The 24,828-nt window shown below is 41.5% G+C and overlaps 1 protein-coding gene across 1 annotated transcript in view; it reads left to right on the plus strand.

The window, feature by feature from the left end:
- SHROOM3 (shroom family member 3) overlaps window positions 1-24,828 on the plus strand; it is a 345,976-nt gene that overhangs the window by 94,678 nt on the left and 226,470 nt on the right. The window lies entirely within an intron of this gene.

The following is a 24,828-nucleotide window of genomic DNA, read 5'->3' on the forward strand; positions in this document are numbered from 1 at the left end:
CAAAGTGCTGGGATTACAGGCGTGGGCCACTGTGCCTGGTCTTCCTCTCCCTGTTCTTTAAATCTTCACCTGAAGAATGATCTTGGTTCCTGTGGTTCTTACATATGATCTTGACATTAATGGGTGGGCAACTGTGACATCTTGAATTTTGCATTCTTTTGAATCTCTTAGTTATGGCATAAATCCTACTATTTAGTAGGATTTATTCTAGGTCTGAACTCCAGTCATGTGATTTGGAGTGATTTTCTCAGCTTTAGCAATACAGAAATTGAATAGTATGGTACGTTCAAGCTTTGCTTGTTATTAATTTTGTTTGTAGAAATACACTGGGCACAATTTGTGCTGGGGCTCCTGATCTAGTTTTCTTGAGGTGTTCAGTAATATGCGGAGATCTAATATTCACTTTTCTTCAGAGATTCTCATTTTTAACATTGAAAAGAAATGGTCTTGTCTGAAAAGCTTTTGCTTGTGAAGCATATGGAAAAGCATTTAGGAATAAATGACTACTGCTTCTGCTGTTTTGGCAATGGGTTACTGTGATAACACAGAGATTAACAACATGTTGGATAAACATTGGTAAAGCCCAGCTGTAAACTTTTAGGGCATGGTTTTGGAACTTCACGTTCATTTCGCTTTTTCTGTGGGGTATCTGCTTTGTCAGGTGGTACCTACAAGTTCAGAACTTGTAGAACAAGGCCTTGATCAGCTGCTGTGATGGCCAGGTCACAGCCACAGCTTCATTTTTCATCCTCCAGGGTCTTGTTAATCTTCTTCAGTGCTTAACCGATAGTGATTCCATTGAAATGGGTTGGAATTCCCTTAGGATTAAAACTCCTATGTTTATCGGTCTGCTGTCTTTAGTCTATTTCATTGCCTTTCCTCTCTTCTAAGCAGATACTGGATCTAAGCTTCTAGGTGAAGAAGCAATAAACACTCATAAGACGAAAAGTATAACTTGGAGGAAGAAACCCCAGGGAAAGGTTTTGTCTCCAGGTAAATGGACAGATCACATCAGATCTTTAATTCCCATGCCTGTACAAGCTTCCATAAATGGAACGTTTTGCAGAGAGGACCAGATTGATGAGTAGCACTCAGAAGAGAAGGCTGTGCCTCCATCCTGTGGGTGGCTGGGGACCACCACACACGGGAGGCTGGGTGCTGAGGAGTGGGTGTTTGGAGGAATATCCTCCTAACTAGCTTCTCAGTGGACTTAGATGTATAAAAAGAAAAAGTTGACAAAGGATGTACTTGTTTTCCCAGATTGTCCTAGGGTACATTACATTAACCTAAAACGGCAACTCTCTATCTTCCTAGTGTAATAATAATAACTGTGCTGTTTGCTTGGCTCTGTGATTTCTACCCTTAAAACCCTCCCACTCAGTGCACATATAGCAGAACCTTCTTACAGTATAACCAATAAGATTATAGGATTTATATTAATACATTAGTCAAATGGTGACCCTAAAAGCACTGAACATTGAAAATACAATCCAATAGGATAACCCAGTAACATGAGCATTTGTCCTGTGTCCCAACACCAGCATCACAAAGCGACTCAGCCATAGTCACTCTTCAAATAAAAACAAATATAGTTCATCCTGCGAGCTGTGTGTGAGAATTTTCCACTACATAAATTGATGGTACCCCTCAGTATAAAGAGCACAGTCTTTGTAGGCACAGCCTTGGGTTTAAGCCTCACATTGGTCACCATCTTAACCCTGGCAAGGTAATTAACCCTATCCAAACCAGAACTTTCCATCCAGTGCACCATGAAGGGTTTACAGATGTGCTGAGAGACTGGTCCTCTCAGTTCTTGAGGAGGTACTTGCTGTGATGTGAAAAAGACTAGAAACATCGTCATCATCTCAGTTTCTTCATCTGTCAGTCATAATTGTATTTTTATCATGGGGTTGCTATAAGGATTAAATATAGATCTCTGCAAGGTGTTCAGTACAACACTTAGTAAGTGATTACCAAATGACAGCGTGTCTAGTCTATACAGTCCTCAGCCAACCATTCACTTTAGCCAACATTTGGAAAATGTCTGAAAGATAATTACTTCCAAACTACTGCACAAAGAGAATCCTGAAAGTCATGAGCAAGGCCATCCAACAAGTAATTCCTCTCCAGGAAAGTCAGGCCATCCTAGATTTAATATAATGATGGCCATTGGAACACATTCTAGCTTTGCCTGCCAACTTGCTCTTTAAGGCATCCTTCTTTCACAGTAAGTAGCTAGAAAAGTATGAATGCTTCAGTTCCCTATTCCGCTGAAAATAAAATGATTTCCTCAAATTTGAGAGCTGTTACAATTTGTTTCCAATATACAATAGTACCCCCGATCCACAGGGGAGACATTCCAAGACCCCCATTGGATGCCAGAAACCATGGACAGTACCGAATCCAATTGTCATCAAGTGGAACACATTTCTGTTCATGTCTTTCACCCACAAACTTAATGCCTTTTCCATCTTAACTGAGCACTTATCACACACTGTGGCCATAACTTTTGCAGTTTGAGGTGTGATAGCAAAACTAGCATGAATTTGTTTTTCCCTCTTCCCAATTCCATGGATAGATTTATTCTTACTGTAGATTTTAGCAACCTTAGCATACATTTTTTTTTTTTCTAAAATCAAGAACTTCCACTTTTTCACTTAGCCAAACTTTATGTACAGTTTCTCTCTGGTGTATCTGAGAGCATCACCAATGCTCTGGTGATTGCCAGCATCACTACTCCTGTACTTTAGAACCATTATTAAGTGAAATAAGGGGTACTTGAACACAAGCACTGTGATACTGCAACAGTCAATCCGATAACTGTGACAGCTGCTGACTAATGGACAGGTGGCATCTATAGTGTGGATACACTGGACAAAGGGAGGATTTGCTTCCCTAGGCCCAGTGGAGTTGGACAGTGCAAGACTTCATAATTCTACTCAGAATAGTGCACAATTTAAAACTGATGAATTGTTTATTTCTGGAATTTTCCATAGAATATTTTTGGACCATGGTTGACCGAGGATAATTAAAACTACAGAATGTGAAACCATTAATAAGGGGGAATCAGGGCCCAGATTATTATTTGTTCTCATATAGCTGGGTCTTGATGAGCTATCGTTTTATTTTGTTTTACCTCTGGGGACCCTGGGCATAGCTCCCTATTCTGTGCCTACTCTGGGGACATGTATATTAGGGTCAGAGGTGGCAAGACCATCTGTAAAAGGAAATTGAAAAGACATTTAAAAACCTAAAGAAAGATTAGTGATTTCCCGGAGAAACTCAATGGCAGATGTCACTAGAATCAAGAACCGTTGCTCTCATGCCTGGAAAGCCTGTTTCCAAAATGTCCCCTTTTTCTGCCAAGGGATCAGCTGCTCCAGTAGCTCAGCATCTTGGCAACAGTGGGAAGAGGACAGAGGTGAAGAATCTCTGGGCTTATTAGACATGACCTTAGAGAACACTCATGTGGCAAAGCAGAGGATGAACCTACAGTGGGTGCAGGATGTTTGAAAGCAACACACTATGAAAATGTTTCATATTTAAATAACAAAGTAATAAGCATGTAAAACGCTACCTTCTCTCCTAAACCAAATCAACTGTTTGGATGTAAAAAATAATAACCAAATATTACATACACTTAATTTTTTAAAAGGAGTATGCTGGGAAGCTATTAACGAAATAGAAACTAAGGAAGTCTCACTCAAGCTGAGTTTTGTTTTTGCAACTGCAGAACACACTCCCATGTCTGGAGTAGTGTCTGAGAGCACAGAAATGGGAATCTGAAAACTGGGTTTCCAATAACTGCTTTGCAAATTTTTAGCTCTATGACCCTGGGTAGGACAAAGACAATCTTGATGCATCATTCCACACCTGTAAAATTATTATGTATAGGGTTCAAGAGTCTATGGCATGAAATTCAGAGACTCAGGGGTTCAATAAAGAGATTATGCATGAAAAGACCTGGCCCAGTGCCTGGTATGCAGTAGGCGTGCCATGAGGTAGCCTCCTGGTGTGTGTGTAAAGCACATAGCCCCAAGATTTCAGGGCTAAGTGGAGCCTTATGGATTATTCCATATTTTCTCTTTGTCTTTGTATGTTTCCATTCGGATCCATTGTGCATTGATTTTAAAGATTAAACTCTCATAAAACAACCTCATTTTCTGCATTTCTAAGCTATTGGGGGTAGATAGGACCTTCACTGAAGCCCCCAAGTCCAAATATATGTGCTTACCATGGTCACAGCGCTACTATGTGGCAGATAAATTGTCTGTTTAGTTGTTTATGTCCCTTGACAAAGAATTTCTTGACATACAGGGACTCCCACTTTTTGAGCTCTGTATCTCCAGGACCTAGCACAACATCTGATGCAAAGCAGTGGCTCGATATATGTTTATTGTTGTCACTGACCATTGAAACATACCAAAAAATGTAGTCTGATTGAATTGAATTTAGACTTATGTGAAGAAATAATAAGTTACCAGAAGAGTGGTGTCCTGGTTAAAATGGGACACGTAAGGACAAGCACTTGCCATTGTCACCCAGTCCTTCAGGGTAATCAACATCCTTAGCCCACAGTTTCTCATCATGGTCACAAGAGAAATGCAATCTCTGAGGGGTACTCTACCTGTTGTCCTAGGCCTACCTATCCACAAATCTATTCCTGCACCTTTCCCAGAAGGCTAACCCCTGCAGGCTACACTCTCAGTCTCCCTAGTCAACTGACTTCTAAAAGGAGAAATTGGCGCTTAACATGACACATGCTCTGCTGTCTTCTTTTTGACTTCCTCCTTAAGGACCATGGAAAAGATTTACTCCTCCCAGATCCATTTTTGTATGATAATTAAAGGGCCCTTGTAGCAAATGGACTAAGAGCTTCCCAGGTCCAGCTCAATACCCCTTCCTTCCAAAAGATCATCCTATTCCTGCCTGGCCCCAGTGGTTACTCTCTGGTCTGAACACACATAGCACTTCGAGTTTCTAATTCATGTTTAATACTTGAAATCTACCACCTTGCATTGCCATTTATCTTTTTTGTAGGCCTTTCATTTTCAACTAGACTATAAGAGAGTAGACTCCATTAACTACATGTTCTGTATCCTCTACGCCTAGCATACAATAGGTACTGAAAATACCAGTTTTTTATAATGGTATTGATGAAAAAAATTACCATTCCCACTGGATGTTTTTAGCCATTGGGAAGGCTGTGCCTAATGGACTTTGAAGTTAACCTGAGCCTGAATTCTGATTCTTCCACCATATTTGATATTTAACTTGGGACAAATTCTTTCCATTGCTGCTTTGAAAATGGGAGCAATACTCTCTTAGGATTATTTGGATAAAATGTATTAACTTCAGACTGAATAGCACCTGGGTAACAATCCCAACTGGAAGTTATGGTGATCCTGATGACAATAATAATACTTGAGGGGCTCTTGCATAATATCCTGACCAATGTTTCATCCCAAATTTCCACTGTAGGAAGTAGAAACCAGATGTGCCAAAACATTTTAAAATAGCTATTTTACTGAAGTGATTTCATGTTTATAGAAAACCAGCTCACAATAGAAATCAGCCCCTCGCTGATGGTTCGTGGTCATTTGATGAATGGCCCGTCATCATAAAATAAGCAGGGAGGCTGGCTGGGAGGCATGCCACAACCATTTTATTGGAATGACTTGGTTGTCACTGCATCCCCACACCCATCTCTCTCCTACAGCACAGTTTTGAGTGATTGAAGTTAGTCTGGGCAAGAATTCCAGACAGGGAAAAGCAAATAAGTGTGTCAGGAGGTCAAACGAGAAGAATAAGCCAGAGACGGAGGAAGAAATGCGGAGCTGATAATTGAAAGACAATGGATGTGGGGGTGGGTTACAGCAACACAGTGGGAGGGGGATCCAGACCCCAAGTTTTCTCAGGCATCTGAGTGAGACCCAGGGTTACAACTCATCTTACAAGATCTGTGAAGCATGGATTTCAAAATATTTGGGCCACCCAGTATGGAATTTGGGCAAATGGCACTGTTGAATAAAGCCACTGACAAATTACTTTCCTTTCTTTTCCTTCACTGGCAGGACCTTCTGTTTATGCCTCCTGAGATGCAAAACTGGAAGGAGTAAATTTGCTGACAAGTATCAATGTGCAGGGACACTTGATGGAATTTTTATCATGCAAAAATAGTCTTGGATGATGGGTTGAGAGATTGCCAGGAATGTCTGGAATCTAATCCTCAGTTGAGTATATAGAGGTTTCATTTTAAGGTGGTGTCAAGGACAAGAACTTATAAAACTAAGCTGTATTGATTTTTTTTTCTTTGCAAGTATTTGAATTTTGTAATAGGCATTCATTCCCAGCATAATCTTAACTAAATAGGAGGCTGGAAATCTGTGACGTAGTGGACCAAGGTTAGGTTTTAAGGGTAGGATTTCTTTAGTTAGACAGCTAACACTGGAGGTTTATACAAGATCATAACTTTAATCCCTCCATGCCCCTGTTGTCTCATCTGTAAAATAAATATAATAATCATCATCCCAAAGGTTGTAAGAATTAAAGCAAATTATAAAGGAAGTAGCCACTGGCCTTAGGAGACCCTCAAAGTTTAAATGTCATTTTTCTTTTCCCTTCCCTCTCTTATTTCAACCTCATTCCTATCCAACCCCAGGAATTTTCTCTGATCTTCTGTGTATCTGACAGAAACAGCCTTTGCTGAACTTATAAATAATGCAGGCAAGGCTGGGCGTGATGGCTCACACCTGTAATCCCAGCACTTTGGGAGGCTGAGGTGGGCGGATCACCCGAGGTCAGGAGTTTGAGACCAGCCTGGCAAACATGGTGAAACCCCAGCTCTACTAAAAATACAAAAACCCGGGTGTGGTGGCAGGAGCCTGTAATCCCAGCTACTTGGGAGGCTGAGGCAGGAGAATCGCTTGAACCTGAGAGGCAGAGGTTGCAGTGAGCCAAGGTCACACCACTGTACTGCAACCTGGGTGACAGAGTGAGACTCCATCTCAAAATAATAATAATAATGCAAGCAACATGAAGTAGAAAAGGGAGTGAGCCATGTAGCTACTGAAAGAGAGGTATTTCAAAGAAAGAACTCATCAAGTGCAAAGATCACACAGTAGATGTATACGTGGACATTTCAGAAAATATCAAGGAAGCCAGGGTGGCGGAAGGAGACCAATCCCGAGGAAGTATGGTAGGAGAAGAGGTCTAGGAGATCCAGAGGGGTAGAGTGTATGATTGCCTAGGGCCTTGAAGGCCAGTAAAAGTACTTGAGCTTTTACTCGTAGTGGGTTGGGGAGCTGCTAGTGGTTCTAAGCTGATGAGTTAAGTGTTTTGAAATGATTCTCCTGACTGCTATGTTGAGAATATGCTATAGGGCAAGGATGTGGAATGAGGAGGAGAGGGGCACATAGGCAGAAGCAGGGACACCAGTTAGGATCTCTCTAAATAACCCAGGCAGGAGGTCAGAGTAGGTCAGTAGCAGTGTAGGTCATGAGAAGTCATTAGAAAAGGTAGAGCAATTTAGGCTTTGCTGACGGGTTCAATATATAATGTGAGAGAGAGCTCTTTAAGATTTTTGGTGCTTATGAAGGTGCTTTTTTGTGCAGGTAGTTGTTAAATTGGTGCCCTTGCAGGGGGCATTGAGGGATGATGGGTGGAGCCTTCTATTCTGCCATCTTGCTACACTCCAAGTCAGCAGTGTTTTTTTAGGGCATGATAAATTGAGTATTCTAAAGGTGATTATGGTGATGGTTCTACAACTCTGTGAATATCCTAAAAGCCATTGAATTGTACATTTTATCTTATTTTATTTTTGAGAAGGAGTCTCCCTCTGTTGCCCAGGCTGGAGTGCAGTGGCATGATCTCTGCTCACTGCAACCTCTGCCTCCCAGATTCAAGCAATTCTCCTGCCTTAGCCTCCTGAGTAGCTGGGATTACAGGCATGCGCCACCACTCCCAGCTAATTTTCATATTTTTAGTAGAGACAGGGTTTCACCATGCTGGCCAGGCTGGTCTCGAACTCCTGACCTCAGGTGATCTGCCCGCCTCAGCCTCCCAAAGCGCTGGGATTACAGGAGTGAGCCACTGCACCCAGCCTGTATTGTACATTTTAAAAGCGTAAACTTTATGGTATGTAAATTACACCTCAATAAAGCTGTTGGGAAAAAAAAAAAAGGAGGAGGTGGTCAGAGAGTGAGATGCTTAAAATTGAGAGTAGGGAAGATACCCACATTGGCAATGACAAAAGCTAGAGTCTGACCATGGAAGTTGAGTAGCCAAGATGGCTTGGAGGAGGAGTCAAGGAAGACAGAGGCCCAGGTACTGGAAGAACATCTGTGAGGATGTGGGTGTCACTGAGAATGGTGGCAAGAATCATGTTGGTGAGAGGTCTGACAGTGAGCTGGGGGGAAATCTTCACCAAGTTAGGAGTGACCTGAGGGTTTGCAGATGACAACAACAAGGAAGCATGGCAGGTGGGAATCTGATAGCAAGATGTTCCAACCGGGTGTGGTTAGAAAAAAATGTTCTGGAATTTGAGTATTGGTGAAGGACTTAAAAAATCTTTAAGTATTAAGGGCCTACTGTACTTTTCCTTAATTCATTCATTCATTCATTCATTCATTCATGCAACATGTATTTGTTCTTTTGGGGACACCATTATCTACTCATTTGGTCATATCTGCAGATGCTCCCAAACGTGGTGGAGCTGGCTTTTGATGGTCAGAGTCCCAGATTCTGTTATAATAATCTCTGTTCAATGAGTTCCCCCAGGACCTATTACCCGCTAGTACAGTGGAGGGTTGTTCTGATCAGTATGCAACCTTTCCTTGATCACTGTCATCATATTGACCATCATTGTTCAGTTTCACTAATATAGTATATGGCATTATGTTTCTTAAGCAGTAGGGAGCTGCCTGTTTTAGAATTAGATGGAAGAATGGGTGATAAGCTTTGTCTTTGGACAGATCTGGGTTTAAATCTTAGCTCTGCTATTTATAACTTCATAACTTTGGGAAACTTAATCTTGCTGAGTCTTAGTTTCTTATCTACAAAATATCTACCTCATAAGTGTTGGTGACAATTAAATAACATATGTGTGTCAAACTCCTAACAGATAGTAGGCACAACCAGAGATGTTAGTTCTCTTTTCTTCCCCTTGTTTTCCTTCCTTCACCTTTATGTTAATGTTGCTTCTGCTATTTTATTTCCAGCTTCTGTCACGTCCAGGGTCTGGCTTTTGATCAGAAGCCTTCCTCTAGGGATGGTTGAAATTATCAAGCCAGCTTCCAGATTAGCAAAGAGTCACTCTGATTGTTTACTTAGTGTGCCATGTTATGCTTCTCAAGGTGTTTTATAAAATGTTTCTAATCTTACTCTTTAATACTGTGAGGTATATAAGCGAGGCATTAGTATTCCTAATTTATGGAAGAGAATATAAGATACTGAAAGTAACTAACATTTATTGGGCATTTATTAAATATCATTTTTCTAAATGTTTTACATACAGTAACTTTATCCTTACAGCAATCCTATGAAATAGGTATTATTAACTTTGTCTCACAGGAAGGGAAACAGGCACAGAGAGGTTAAATAATGTGTTGAGGGTCGCATAACTTCTAAGCATGGGAGCCGGATTTGAACCCAGGCAGTCTGGTTACAAAACTTAACCAATATATGGCCTCTAATATAAGACAAGTAAACAAATTGTGTGGAGCTTGTAAGTGAAGAAATCCTTTTGCCAGTTACTGTTCAGGTATCTTTCTGGCCTCTGAGATGGAGTTTCGCTTTTTCACCCAGGCTGGAGTGCAGTGGCGCGATCTCAGCTCACTGCAACCTCCGTCTTCAAGCCATTCTCCTGCCTCAGCCTTCTGAGTAGCTGGTATTACAGGGGTGCGTCACCATGCCTGGCTAATTTTTGTATTTTTAGCAGAGACAGGGTTTCGCCATGTTGGCCCAGCTGGTCTTGAGCTCCTGACCTCAGGTGATCCACTTACCTCAGCCTCCCAAAATGTTGGGATTACAAGAGTGAGCCACAGCGCCCGGCCTGGCCTCTGGAATCTTATGGAAATGGAAAATATTGGTAGCTCACTGTGATAACTAATAGAATACTATTGTTATCTTCAACAGGAGGAAGACTTCCATACCTCCTGCATGAGTTTTATTACCCTGTTTCCTTCTAGCTCAGCCACCCCTGAGAATTGTTTTGCTGAGACAAACAAGACAGTCCCTCTGAGATAGCAGCAATAATTGCCACTCTTGTCCTATTTTAGTCCTGCTTGTTGCAAGCCAAGTTCTAATATTAAAGTCAGTACTACAAAATCATAAACACTCTCAATATCATAAGTCTAAACACATAGGGGAAGCTTTGGAAAACTTCAGGAAACAAGTAATTCATGAGGTCAAAATCAATCTCACAATGATCAAGTAGATTTTTTTCTTTGGAAGCAGAAGAATATGTGGCCTAAGATCGAACCATTGGGCACTCATGAAACTTAACTTAGAACAGTGGAACTATCTAGTCAGTCACATTGTGGATTATTTACTAAGTGCTAGAAATCTCATAGTTAAAACATTTCATCAGGAGTACATGGTCAAATATTTAAAATATGAAGAGATTTGTTTTTTTTCTTCTTGCTGGCACTGATTTAGTTTCTAACCACTAGAATTTCTCTCAGACCAGAATTAGGGAAAAAAACAGAAGAGAAAACTAAAGCCTAACTATTTTAGTATGTTAATAACTTTAATATGAATCTGATGAAGAAAGAGTTGAAAATTGTTAGCTAAAATGAGATAGGGCATGTGTGTGCCTATGTGTATATTTAACTATTGTCCTGTGAGCCCTATTCCTATTTGAATTGGCAATAAAAACTGAGCTTACCTTATATACTTATAAAATGCATGAAATGCATATGCAATTTGTTTATTTATTTACGTTCTAAAGACTCAGTCTCTCCACTGATGTTAGTTACTGAAAAGAAGTTCTCTTTTCCTTATTTGTAAAACGTTTTACATATTCATCCCCTATATGTATGTTATAATAGATGTTCTACACAGATATGCATATTGCATATACACATTATGTTTCCATGAATAAATACAGCAGAATTTCACTCTAAGGGATGAAAAGATTATGACTTAAACATAAACAAACTGGAGCAATTCAAAGGGTCTTTCTTAAGAACATGGAATAAACGTGCTAACTAAGATGGCTGAAATTATTTAAGGAATTAGGTAAAATATACATAAATTCCTTTACATTTAAAGAAAATTTTTAAAATTAAATAAAATGTAAATGAATGCCTTAGGCTTTGATCTGAATGCAGCAGAAAAAGGGGACTGAGGCATGGCTGGGGGCCAGCTAGCCTTGGCCTCTTGCTCTCTGAATGGCCCTGTTCATCCCCCCTTTGAAGCTGAGTAGAGTTCACTGGGCTGAGGCACACTATAGTGGCAGGGGCTCGGGGTATTCATGAGAGGGAAAAACGTCGCACTGCACTTTCTGAGAAGGCCAGGATTCACACATGTGGGCACAGACACACACACACACACACACACACACACACACACACACCCCAACCAGGAAATGGAGAGTTTTGCCCTTGTCACAGAATAGGCATTCTCATAGCCCCTCCGCACATTTCAAGAGACTTTGAGAAACTGGTTTGGGGCTGGAACTGTTTCTCGTGCCTCTTTCTAAGATCTGAGAGACCAGTGCCCAATTTAGGAGAGTTCAAACACCAGGAACACAAAAGACTCAATTTGGAGTGCAGCAGCCTCTTGTCTGTCAATCCTGTTTGCTGAACCTGCTCCTCCTTCAGTGTCCTAAAACGGGATGGAGCAGAGGAAGGACTGGGAATAAGGACAGGAGGCCTCTATGATCGTGCTTATTCTCCTTGCATAAAGAGGAGATGTTACTTCTTTTGAGGATATGTGATTTCGTTTCCTACCTCCCCCTACAAACAATCGTGATGAGGAGGAGGACGATGATGGTGATAAAGGCCAACAGCATTTATTGATCCCTGACTGTTGGGTATTATGCTAAGCTTTACATTCATCACCATAATCTACTTTCATTCTCTGAACAATCCCCAGCAGTAGGTGCCATTATCCTCACCTTCCCTGTTTCTCAGGAAAATAAACTGAGGCTTAGAGGAGAGAATTAACTTGCTTAAGGTCACACAGCTAGTAAGTGATTATGGTAGATAGAATAATCCAGAGGTCCACATCCTAGTCGCTGTGACTACGTTGTGTTACGTGCCATGGGAAATAAAGGTTGCAGATGGAATTAAGGTTGTTAATCAGCTGACCTCTAGATTGGGGAGATTCTCCTGGATTATCTTATCGGGCCAAATATAGTCACAAAGATCTTCATAAATGAAAGAAGCAGGAGAGTCAGTGTTAAAATGGCACAGAGTGAGAGAGACTTGATGGCCATTGCTGGCTTTGAAGATGAAAGAAGCCATAAACCAGGTCTGTGGAAGGCTCCGGAAGCTAGAAAAGGAAAGGAAACCAATTCTCCCCTGGAATCTCCAGAAAAGAACACAGCTAGCTGACACCTTGGTTTTAGCCTAGTAAGTCCCATTTTGCACTTCTGACCTCCAGAACTGTAAAATACTAAATTTGTGTTGCTTTAAGCCACTAAGTTTGCAGTGATTTGTTACAGCAACCAGAGGAAACTAATACAGTGGTAAAGCTGAGGCCTGAAGTCTGGCCCTGGACCTTCTGGTGCGGAGCTGTGCCTTGCTCCTTACAGTGCAGGCCTTGGTAGAAAGGAATAGACTACTCTGCCGAACAGCTCCACCAGACACACCCAGGCCTAAGAGACATCAAACAGATCATGAACACTCCAGAAATGGCAGACATTCTGATCTCATCCAGCCAGGGAATGGTGGGGTGGGGTGAGCAAGTTCTCTTCAAAACACTGAATCCTTGGGACCATGGTATTTCCCCACTGATCACTTTCATTCTGTCTGGTCCTTCAGGGAGTTAACAGACTAGTCCGGGGCACAGTCAAGGTAAACCAGATAAGTACCTTTCCATGGGATAGTGCTATGATAGAGTTTATGGAAAAGCATAGGAGAGGCATGCTACCAGTCTCAGGGGCTTCAGGATGGCTCCTAGGGAAGGTGATCACTGAACTGAGTCTTGAAAGGTGAGTTTGGGGGTTGTGAGGCTGAGGGTGGTAGAGGAGGAAGCTGCACCTGGAAAGTCCTGGAGGTATACGAGAGTGTGGCTTACCCAAAAGTTGCACATGGATTTCACAGGACTAATTTATTTTTTATTTGTTTGTTTCATCCTATCACTGGTAACACAATATTTGTATCAGTCAGAAGAGACCAAGTTAGGCTACAGTAACAAACAACCCCAAATCTCGTGGCTTAAATCACAGGTTTATTTCTTGCTAATTCTACATGTTCATGGTGTGTCTGCAGGGTAGCAGCTCATTTTAGTTTCCCAGTGACCCTAGCTGACAGAGCAGTCATCATCTCAAACATTATCAGTCACCATGCCAGAGGGAAAGGAAACCCTAAAGGATCTCTGACTGGAGATGACATGTTTTTTCTGCTCAAAATGTACTGACAAGAAATTGTTTCATGACTCTACCCAGCTGCAAGGGTCCCAGCCTAGAACTCAGTGGAAAAGAGCATTTCCTCTGCAGCCAAGGTAGAGAGCCAGGAATACTTGTTGAACAGAATTAATGACCACCACTGTGTTTGTTAGCCATTTAGCATGCGACACTGTTCAACCAAATACCAAGCAATTTAGAAAGACTGGTATCCACCTTCTTAGACTTCTTACTAGCCGCTAGTGCCCTAAGTCTTCTCTAATCATGAATTTCAATACCATTATCCTCGCTGTTCTACAATGACTTCCTGTTTTTGTACTATGCACCCATGACTTTTCTAAGAAAGCATGTTTCCAGTTTGCTTTTGCCATCAAGAAGCTTAGAGTCAAATTTGCATTATAGTACGTTCCAGGTAGCCTTTATTATCTGCAAACAGTTGGTACCAGAAAAAGTCTGTCTAAGGGAATCCACTGTAAAACAGGGAGCAAAATATGATGTTAGATTATGCAGAGTTGAAAAACAAAACAAATGAGTATGAAAATAAGTTTACTTAATTTTACTTTTAAAACACTTACATCACATTGCAACCATGTGCTAATTCTCAGCATGAAAAATTAACCTTGTTGACTTTTTGGGTCCTAGCTTCCTCAAAAAATTTTAAGATAGCTCAATGGCTTATTCCTTTTTTTTTGGACACATAGTCTCACTCTGTGGCCCAGGCTGGAGTACGGTGGCACAATCTCGACTCACTGCAGCCTTTAGCTCCCAGGTTCAAGCGATCCTCCCTCAGCTTCCTGGCTTTTTTTTTTTTTTTGTATTTTTAGTAAAGATAGGGTTTCACCATGTTGGCCAGGCTGGTGTTGAACTTCTGGGCTCAAGTGATCTGCCCACCTCAGCCTCCCAAAGTGCTAGGATTACAGGCGTGAGCCACTGCACCTGGCCGGCTTATTCTTTATATGTTGACTCTTTTGAGAGATATTCTAGTTAACTATGCAATGGATTTGCTTTCTATTTGCTAGTTGTATTGGTTGTTTGCAATCCCACAGCCAGCTAGACTGCACAGACATTGATGGAACAGCAGGAGATTGGAGCTGGTGCTAAACTGCAGAAGCTGTTAGAGTGGGGCCTTGTTTTACAGCTGGTCTCTTCACTAGTGAATATTTCTGAGTTAGGAAGACTTTGCCTGCCTCTGAAACCCTGTAACTGTGGAGACCTGGATAATAAATACCTAGATAGAGAATGAGAATCACCGTGTGTGGAATGCATTTCTTGGAATTAATCTTGTCCTTGGCTTTTATTTTATTACTTTTTTCCTTTTTTTTTTTCAGATTCCCTCAACTATTTTCTTTTTTTTTTTTTTTTTTTTTTGTATTTTTAAGGAGTTGCCTCAGATCTTTTGTAAGAGGAGGCAGGGTATAAACACACAATGGACATGAATATTGACTACTCAACTTTTAAATTACCCCTAAACTTGTTTTTTCAGAATCAGCCACCTTGGGGGAGATGGGGGTCTGTGAACTTTTCTTAAGGCACTGAGCAGAGTCGAGTGGCTGAAGATGCTTCACTGAAGCTTGATGTTTATCCTACACTTGTGGTCAGCTCCTTCCTCCCAGGGAGCTGTAAATCAAGAACTGTGGGTGTTTCTTGATTTTCCGGGGCTGCAGATCATTTGGATGGTCCACAGGGTGTCACTGGGTAACTTCCTGCTCTGGGACCTCTCTCTGAAATGGAAACTTCCCTCCAAAGGAGAGACTGTCTCCTATTTCATTAATAAATCAAGTTAACTCTGGTTCTTTGACTTGAAGAAAATAACCTATCTCCTCCCCTTGGCAAATTTCTTCCTCTTGGTCTCATGCATGCTGTTGCTAACACATGTATTCCTGTGGTGGAAACAGTAGAAAAATATTAAACCTTTAAAATAAAGCCACAAAACCCTGCAATTCACAAAACAAACCTCTATGGAGTCTTTGCTCTTTGTAAGGGACTTCCCGTGTTTGTTCATGCAATCCTCACACCAACCCTGTGTGGTTAGTCTTATTGTTCCAATATTTAGTTGAAGGAGATGGATGCTCAAAGAAGATGCAAATTTTGCTCAAGATCATTTAGTGTTGGAAGTGGGATTTATACCCATGCTGGTCTGACTCCAGAGCTGCCTGTCTTTATACACCTCACCACTGCCTCACTTCTTTTCTTATGCTTCCCAGCCAGGTTATAAAACTTGGAAAAGAACAGCATACCTCCTGTAAAAAAAAAACAACAACAAAAGAAAGTCATTCTGTAATTTTTAAATAATACTAAGTGTTGCAGATGTATTTTAATTTAAATAAAACTATGGAATTTTCCCTGATGGTCATCTTAAGTGTGAGAAACACACATTTTCACTTGTCAGGGTCGTCTCATTGTAACGCAGAGCAAACAACATTATCTGTATTTTATAGATGAGAGACCCATCCAGGGTCCTACAGATAAAAGGGCCACAGTTGGGATTAGAGCACAGGATTCCTGACTCCTAACCCAGTTTACTTTCTTCTACTACAATACACCCCATTTATGACCCCAAAAAGGAATGTTCAACAGTATAAACGTAATGATTTAGGATGAGATGAGAGGTAGGTGGGAAGAACAGGAGGAATCACCTCCGTACCCTGTGGCACTCATTGCAACCCATGGAAATGTTTCTCTGTTTTAAAGTTCAGCATTTAGTTCTGTGTTCCAAAACAATGCTGATTCATTTCATAGAACCTGAGAATCAGAGAAGGATCCTGGGAGGAACTTTTATTTATTTGACTTTATTTCATTGCCCTCACTTTATGTTCTATTCAAAACCAAGAATGCCCACTGGGTTGTGAGTAATGACAATTTCCAGAGAATAGAAAATAATGCCCAAATAGCTTTGAGAGATTCTTGATGTCTTTCGTTATCCACTTGCCTTTTTATCTTTTTATCTTTTGCTCATTGCTTCCATACAATTATCGCACTTATAGAGAGCATATTTTTCCTCAAACTACCAACTTCACAAACAGCAAATGATTTGTAGGTTATGTTGCATCAACTGTGAGTGACTGAAGTGCCCCTCCCTCCCATACCCCTGCCTTTATCTTTATCCAGGAACGAAAGTAGCCAGGAAAGGCAAATAAATCATTCAAGAATTTAAACATAAAATGCTGGTGAAATTCAGCTGTGGTAGACTTCTACTGGATGAGTTTAATGTTAATTAAAACTCCAAGTGGAATTGTATGTAAATGAATCATTCCATGTTCAGTTTTACGTAGCAGGGTCAGCTCCCTGCTCCACTGGCAGTGCGTGCCAGCTCTTTTTCTCATGTGTAAGCTGTGAATGCTGTTGAGCCTGTAAACCACTATAATAGGTTCAGAGACTTGAGGATCCCTGAAAGAGAAGGATCAGAACACAGCAGTGTTGAGTGTCAGGTTTCTCGGGCACTTGAAGGATTAGGCAGGACAAGTGAAGTGTTGCTTTAGGGACAAATATCTGGGAGATTCTCAGAGGCAGCAGGCTGGAGATTGTGGGCTTTGAGGTTAGAGTCTTCAATTCTAATCCCAGCTCTATTGTTTTACTGACTGTGCAATGTGGAGCAAGTCATTTTCTTCTTCTGAGTCTTGGTATTCTCATTTCTATAAAAAGACAATTATAAAACCTTATTGTGTTGTTGTGACAATTAGTTTGATGCAATAAAGTTACTGGAACACAAGAAGCCCTCAACAACTGGTTGCAATTATGATGATAATTAATTTATCCATGCAATAAATAGTAGGCACTGCTATGTGCCCCACACTGTTCTGGGCATTGGGGATACAGCAGTAAACAAGACAGACACAAATCCCTGCCCTCATGGGGCTGACATTCCAGTGGAGGACAGACAATAAGCAAGATACGTAAGTAAAAAGTAGAGTTCATGGCCAGGCGCGGTGGCTCACGCCTGTAATCCCTGCATTTTGGGAGACTGAAGTGGGTGGATCACTTAAGGTCAGAAGTTCGAGACCAGCCTGGCCAACATGGTGAAACCTTGTCTTTACTAAAGATACAAAAATTAGCTGGGTGTGGTAGCGTGCGCCTGTAGTCCCAGCTACTCCAGACACTGAGGCAGGAGAATCCTTTGCACCCGGGAGGCAGAGGTTGCAGTGACCCGAGATCCTATCACTGCACTCCAGCCTGGGTGACAGAGGGAGGCCCTGTCTCAAAACACACACACACACACACACACACACACACACACACGTCATGAATTAAGTGTTAATGAGAAAATAACAACAGGAAGGAAGATAAGTAGTATTAGGGGAGGCTGAAATTTTAAAGGGGTAGCTAGGAAAGGCCCCCTCTGGAAGCCGAATTTGTTTAAAGACCTGAAGGAGTTAAGGGAAAAAGTCAAATGGTTCCTTGGGGGAAAAGCATTCCAGGTTGAAGGAACAGCAAGTCCAAGGCCCCTGAAGGGGAACAGTGCCTGCCATGCTCTCTGTGCCGCTGGAAGGCCAGGGGCTGGTATTGAGTGATCCAGTGGGGAGCACTAAGAAGTGGAGCAGCAGGGAGGTCAAATCCAGCAGGGCCTTTGGTACAGAGGGAGGACTGCGGTTTCTCTTTCGAGTGTGACGAGGAGGGTCACAGGGAGGGCACAAACCCTGGAGAAGCACAAAACAGGACCAGTCCCCATAACGGCAGCTCCACCCTTTCTCGTTTACATTGGGTTAGAGGGGTGAAGCATGAGGAAAAAAGATGGGCCTGGCTTTCTGTGCCTCCAAGCACCACATCAAGCTGTGACATAGGCATCCAACACTCTCCCTTTGTGCCTACACCTGTATTTTTGACTGTACTCTCGTCACAGTGTATATCACCGTGCTATTCTTCGAAGTCAGTTTCCCCAGTATTTGTTCAATAAATGTTTACTGATCACTCATTACGTGCAGGCACTATGTTAGGTGCTAAATAGTACAGCAACATAAAAGGCTGTAAACAATTCAAAAATCAACCCCTCACATGTCAGAAAAGGAACACTGGGTCATCAAAGCAAAATCAACTTCTCCTGTAGGTGTGGGTACATTTAGGATCTGAGAAGGGAAAAAGCGTGCTTAGGTTCCGGGCTCCAGTGTATGGATACACACCCTCTCCTTAGCTTGTTAGCTTAGGGATTTCCCACCCTGTTACACACGGTGTGTTATCTGAAGTCATTTAACCTGTTGACAGTCACATTCTTGGAATAAGTAAGTTCCATGCAGGTGAACTTGGACAAACAATGCCAGTAACCTTTTTAGCTGCTGAAGTAATTGGTCCAAAAGTTTAAAATAATAAGCTCCATTTTCCACTGAATCTTGTCGACAGGCATTATCAGCAGGGCTTGGAGTTAGAAGAGTATAAATCTCTTTGATGAATAGTTCAAAAAATTATTGTTAAACTTTTTGTAAACAAAGTTGTTTTTTTAGTCATAATAATGGTTTTAAGATAAATTGTGTGACTAATTGATATAAACTTAAGATGTATGCATTTAGTTAGCCTCAGTACATTGAAATCAAATGTGTTGTTACCAGTGCATCAACAAACGCATGTCAATATCTTAATTTATCATTTGTGATAATAAATGGAGAGAACACCTTAGATTAAGGTAATTCACAGCCTTGTTCTAGTCAATGGCTTCAACTTTCTTTTCTTTCCTTTTTTTTTGTGAGACGGCGTCTCGCTCTGTTGCCCGGGCTGGAGTGCAGTGGTGTGATCTCGGCTCACTGCAACCTGTGCCTCTTGGGTTCAAATGATTCTCCTACCTCAGCCTCCTGAGTAGCTGGGATTACGGGCGCGCGCCACCATGCCTGCCTAATTTTTGTAATTTTAGTAGAGACAGGGTTTTGCCGTGTTGGTCAGGCTGGTCTCGAACTCCTGACCTTGTGATCTGCCTGCCTTGGCCTCCCAAAGTGCTAGGATTACAGGTGTGAGCCACTGCGCCCGGCAATGGCTTCAACTTTCTTGGCAACCAAGTTTATTGTAGGAGTGGCCAACAAATATCATACCCACTGACACTGATGCTACCAAATAGAAAGGTCAGGAAAGGGCCAGCAGCAACAAAGGGAGAGAAGGGGAATGTGAGGGTCCTAAGGAATCCACAGGCTGATGCAGCATCCCTTAATCCAGTTAACTGAAATGAGTTAGACTAAGAGTCTACACTTGGCCTTCAGCTGGCTCAATTCAAGGCTTTCCTTGGACCTACTGGGACTCCACCTTTAGGAGTGGTTCCTCTGGAGGAATCCCAGCACCAGGCAAACTTCCCAGGGCTCCTTTGACTTGCTGGAAATTGCCTGACCTCCAAGGGAGTCTTGTTTAAATGGATCAATTTAAGCACAGAAGGAATCCAGTCTGATTTTTGTGTGTGTGTGTTTTAAGATTTTTTTTTTTTTTATCAGTATAGGCTCTCTGAAATGTCCCAGTGAATATGCATGGTTTTTAAGCACAATGATACGAAATATATTAAAAATATACTAGAAGGTAAGCTCTAGGAAAGGAGAGAATACAGTGTTTCCTTCGTTGACATTTTCCCAGCCCTAGAACTATGCCTGCCAATGATAGATGCTTTAAAAATATTTGTAAGATGAATGAAAGAATGAATGTATTCACCAAGTTTCCGACCTCAAAGAGTTTAGGACCTAGAAGAGCAGATAGGGCATGGTCAGAAATACCTGTGACAAAGGTAGTGACTGAGGCTTCTCTCAAGACAGAAGCCATTAAGAGGAGAGGGTGAAATAGATTCAGCCTGGGTTGATAAGGAGACATTTCATAATGGAAGAGTATTTGGAGGAAAAAAGGAGGAAAAGGAAACAGGAAACTGGAAATATGGAATGGACTTTCTACAAAAGATCACTGTTAAAGAAAAGTTCTAAAAATCTTCTTTGGTAATAATTAAAACCCCAAGACAACATGAATCCCTGAGAGACAGTATGGAGAGATGTGAGAATCAAAACATGAAGTAGAGGGCCATAAAATGTTTGACAAATAAGTGCCATTTCAAAAACATCATCCCATGGCCCGGTGCGGTGGCTGTCATCTGTAATCTCAGAACTTTGGGAGGCTGAAGCGGGAGGTTTGCTTGAGCCCAGGGGTTCAAGACCAGCCTGGGCAACATAGTGAGACCTGTCTCCACAAAAAATAAAAAAATTTCCCCAGGCATGGTGGCACATGCCTGTAGTCCCAGCTACTCAGGAAGCTGAGGTGGGAGGATTGCTTGGGTCCAGGAGTTTGAGGCTACAGTGAGCTGAGATCGCACCACTGCACTCCAGCTTGGGCAGCAGAGAGAGATTCACTTGGGGGCTAGGATGAATTTTTTTTCGAGACGGGGTCTCCCTCTGTTGCCCAGGTTGGAGTGCAGTGGCACAGTCTTGGCTCACTGCAACCTCAACCTTCTGGGCCCAAGCAATCCTCCTACCTTAGCCTTCTGAGTAGCTGAGACCACAGGCATGTGCCACCACATCTGGCTAATTCTAACAGTTCAGTGCAAAATGAAGAGATTGTAAGGAACTCTGTAAATACAAAAGGTTATAGAAATAGTTTATAAGAACAGTGAACAACAATGAATCTCTTTATGACAGTCTTCCTCATAATGTTTGCTTTCACATCAAATCAGTCATGAGGACATGATATACACTATACAAATGAGCTTTCTTGACTTCCTTTTTTAATATAAGAAATCGATTGTTTCCTAGGTCTCATTTCATTGAAATTGTTGGCAAATAATACTGAGGGGATGCAATTCCACAAACTGCAATGTGAGCAAGACTGTATCTACAGTGTTCATCACTGTACTCCCAGCTTTTAGCACCATATCTAAACACAGTAGAGGCTGTCCATAAATATTTATTCAATGAATGAACCAATATTTTCTGGGTGGGTCCTGTGTGCAAAGCTCTGGAGAGGCATTCTGGGGTAGGTAAGGATGGAGTCATGATTTCTTATGAAGTCTTTTCAAAGACTTCACAGTCCAAGGTGGGGATGGGTGGGACTGTGGGTGAGGAACAGACATAGACACAAATAGCTTTGCTGAAAGTCAGGGTGTGTAACCACAGCAGCATGTTCAAGCAGTATAAAAATAATAAACTATTAGATGTCACTTTACATTTATGTATTATTTTGTCCGTTTGATTATTCAAATATGGGAAAAAGAAGAATTACTTCTTAAAGGACAGATTTCAAGGGTGAAGGAGTCTGGTGGGTATTGATGAGGAAAGAACTTGGCCTCAAAGGATGGGTAGTAATTGTAGCTAACCTCTATTGAACAAGCATTATGTGCCAGCACTGTTTAAGCATTTTATTTGCATGAACTCATTTAATCCTCACAATATTCCACGTGATAAATACTATAATTTTACAGAAGAAGAAACTGAGGCACAGCACTTGCTCAAAGTCACATGTCTAGTAAATGACAGAGTCATGTAATCTGGCTTCAGAGTACACGCTCTTGACCATTATAGTATTTTGTAGTTTCTATAGGTGGTTCAAGAGTGCAGCTACCTTTTTTTTGGAGAAATCCAGGTAGAAGGAAAGCCTGAGCAGCTGATGTAAAGGCCTTGAGGAGAGAGTACACTCAGTGTGTATGGAAAATGATGAATTTGCAGAAGGTTGGCAGGGAAGTTTAAGAGGATGAAATGGGTAGAAAGGCAGGAGGGAATCACCATCAATACAAGATGGTTACATATACACTGCAGAATATTATACAACAAATAACCAAGATGTTCTAGTAGAATATTTTATGAATGGAAATATCTTCATGATTTATGGAAATACTAGCCAGCATTTTTGAAATCTTATGAGAAACCAGAAAGTGTGTTTATCAATTCCTGTGGTTTACCCCATTAATCCTCACTGCAGTTCTATGAGATTGGTAATATTATTAATCCAACTTCGTAGATGATGAGTCTGAGGCTTAAAGAAAATAACTGCTTTGGCCGGGCGCGGTGGCTCAAGCCTGTAATCCCAGCACTTTGGGAGGCCGAGACGGGCGGATCACGAGGTCAGGAGATCGAGACCATCCTGGCTAACACGGTGAAACCCCGTCTCTACTAAAAAAAATACAAAAAATTAGGCGGGCGCCCGTAGTCCCAGCTACTCCGGAGGCCGAGGCAGCTTAAACCCGGGAGGCGGAGCTTGCAGTGAGCTGAGATCCGGCCACTGCACTCCAGCCCGGGCGACAGAGCGAGTCTCCGTCTCAAAAAAAAAAAAGAAAGAAAAGAAAAGAACTTCTTCTTATTTGGTTTACTATTTGAATCCTCAGACTCTTAACCACTTCACTTTGGTGCCTCTCTGTTAAGACATTTGAAGAGATATGGATAGTGTGATATTATTTTTCCAAAAAGAAAAAAATATATATGAAATTCATAAACCAAACAGTAAACAGTGGTTACCTTTAGAGAGTAACATGCAGGAAGCAGTGGTAAGACTTTCCCTTTTCCCTTTACATACTTTCTACATTATCTTCATCCTTTATAATGAATTAATATTTAATAATTTAAGTATAAATTAATAATTGTTATTAAGAAATAATTAGTGCATATTGATTTAGCGCATATTTTTAATACTTAAAATAAATCTAGGCTTTAAAATTTTTAATTGTTATTTATAAAATAAAAGCTATTTTATATATATTAAAATAATATATATTGGCCGGGCACAGTGGTTCATGCCTGTAATCTCAGTACTTTGGGAGGCCAAGGTGGGAGGATCGCTTGAGCCCAGGAGTTCAAGACCAGCCCAGGCAACACAGCAAAAGCCCATCTCTACAAAAATACAAAAATTAGCCAGGCCTGTTGGCACACGCCTATAGTCCCAGCGACTCAAAAGGCTGAGATGGGAGAATTGCTTGAACCCAGGAGGCTGAGGTTGCAGTGAGCTGAGATTGTGCCACTGCCCTCTAGCCTGTGCACCAGAGCAAGAGTCTGTCTCCCAAAATATCTATATATGTATATAGATATATCAATTATATAATATACATATATAGATATACCAAGCAATTATATATGTATATAGATATGTCTATATACATATACATTCCTCATTATGTTTGCTATATACATATACATATATGTATGTAGATATCTATGCATGTATGCAGATATATCTGTATAATATAATTTATATATGTAATATATGTATATATATAATTGTTTGGTCTATTTTATGTATCTTGAGACCTATTGAAGGTTTTTGAACATGTGGGCAATTCTGGAGAGTAATTACTAAAAAAAGAGAAAATATGGTTGAGGTTTTGTTTACTGAGTTTTTGTTTTTGCTTTCCTCTTTACTTCCCTTTCATTGTTATTGACGTCTATAAGTATCCATTGGCATGTGACCCAGATCGAGCCTTATTTTCGTCTGTTTCCAAAGCATATGATTAATTTCTAACATACTACATTACTAACTTGTTTATTATGTTTATTGTTTGCTTCCCCTCCTCTGCCCATTAACCTAAGCATCAGAAGAGCAAAAGGCTTTTGTCTATTTTGTCCAGTTTTATAGCCCAAGCACTTGGAAAAACTTCTGGTGTAAAGCAGGTGTTGAATAACTTTGTTGACTGAATAATAGTGCTGGGTATTTTTGTTTTGTTTTGTTTTTTGAGACGGAGTCTCGCTCTGTCGCCTAGGCTGGACTGGAGTGGAGTGCAGTGATGCAATCTCGGCCCACTGCAACCTCCACCTCCTGGTTTCTTTTTTTGAGACGGAGTCTCGCTCTGTCACCCAGGCTAAAGTGCTGTGGCGTGATCTCGGCTCACTGTAAGCTCCGCCTCCCGGGTTTACGCCATTCTCCTGCCTCAGCCTCCCGAGTAGCTGGGACTACAGGCGCCTGTCACCACGCTCGGCTAATTTTGTTGTATTTTTAGTGGAGATGGGGTTTCACCGTGTTAGCCAGGATGGTCTCCATCTCTTGACCTCATGATTCACCCGCCTGGGCCTCCCAAAGTGCTGGGATTAAAGGCGTGAGCCACCGCGCCCGGCCAGAGGAACTCAACTTCTAATGCAGGGGTCCCCAACCCCCAATCCAGGGACCATTACTGTGGTCTGTTAGGAACCAGGTTGCACAGTAGGAGTGGACGAGTAAGTGAAGCTTCATCTGTATTTACAGCTGCTCCCCATCGCCTGCATAACCACCTGAGCTCTGCCTCCTATAAGATCAGTAGCAGCATTAGATTCTCATACCAGCCCGAACCCTATTGTGAACTTCACATGCGAGGGATCTAGACAGCACACTCCTTATGAGAATCTAATGCCTGATGATCT

This window comes from Chlorocebus sabaeus, chromosome 7 (assembly GCF_047675955.1).
Source record: "Chlorocebus sabaeus isolate Y175 chromosome 7, mChlSab1.0.hap1, whole genome shotgun sequence".
Lineage (NCBI taxonomy): Eukaryota > Metazoa > Chordata > Mammalia > Primates > Cercopithecidae > Chlorocebus > Chlorocebus sabaeus.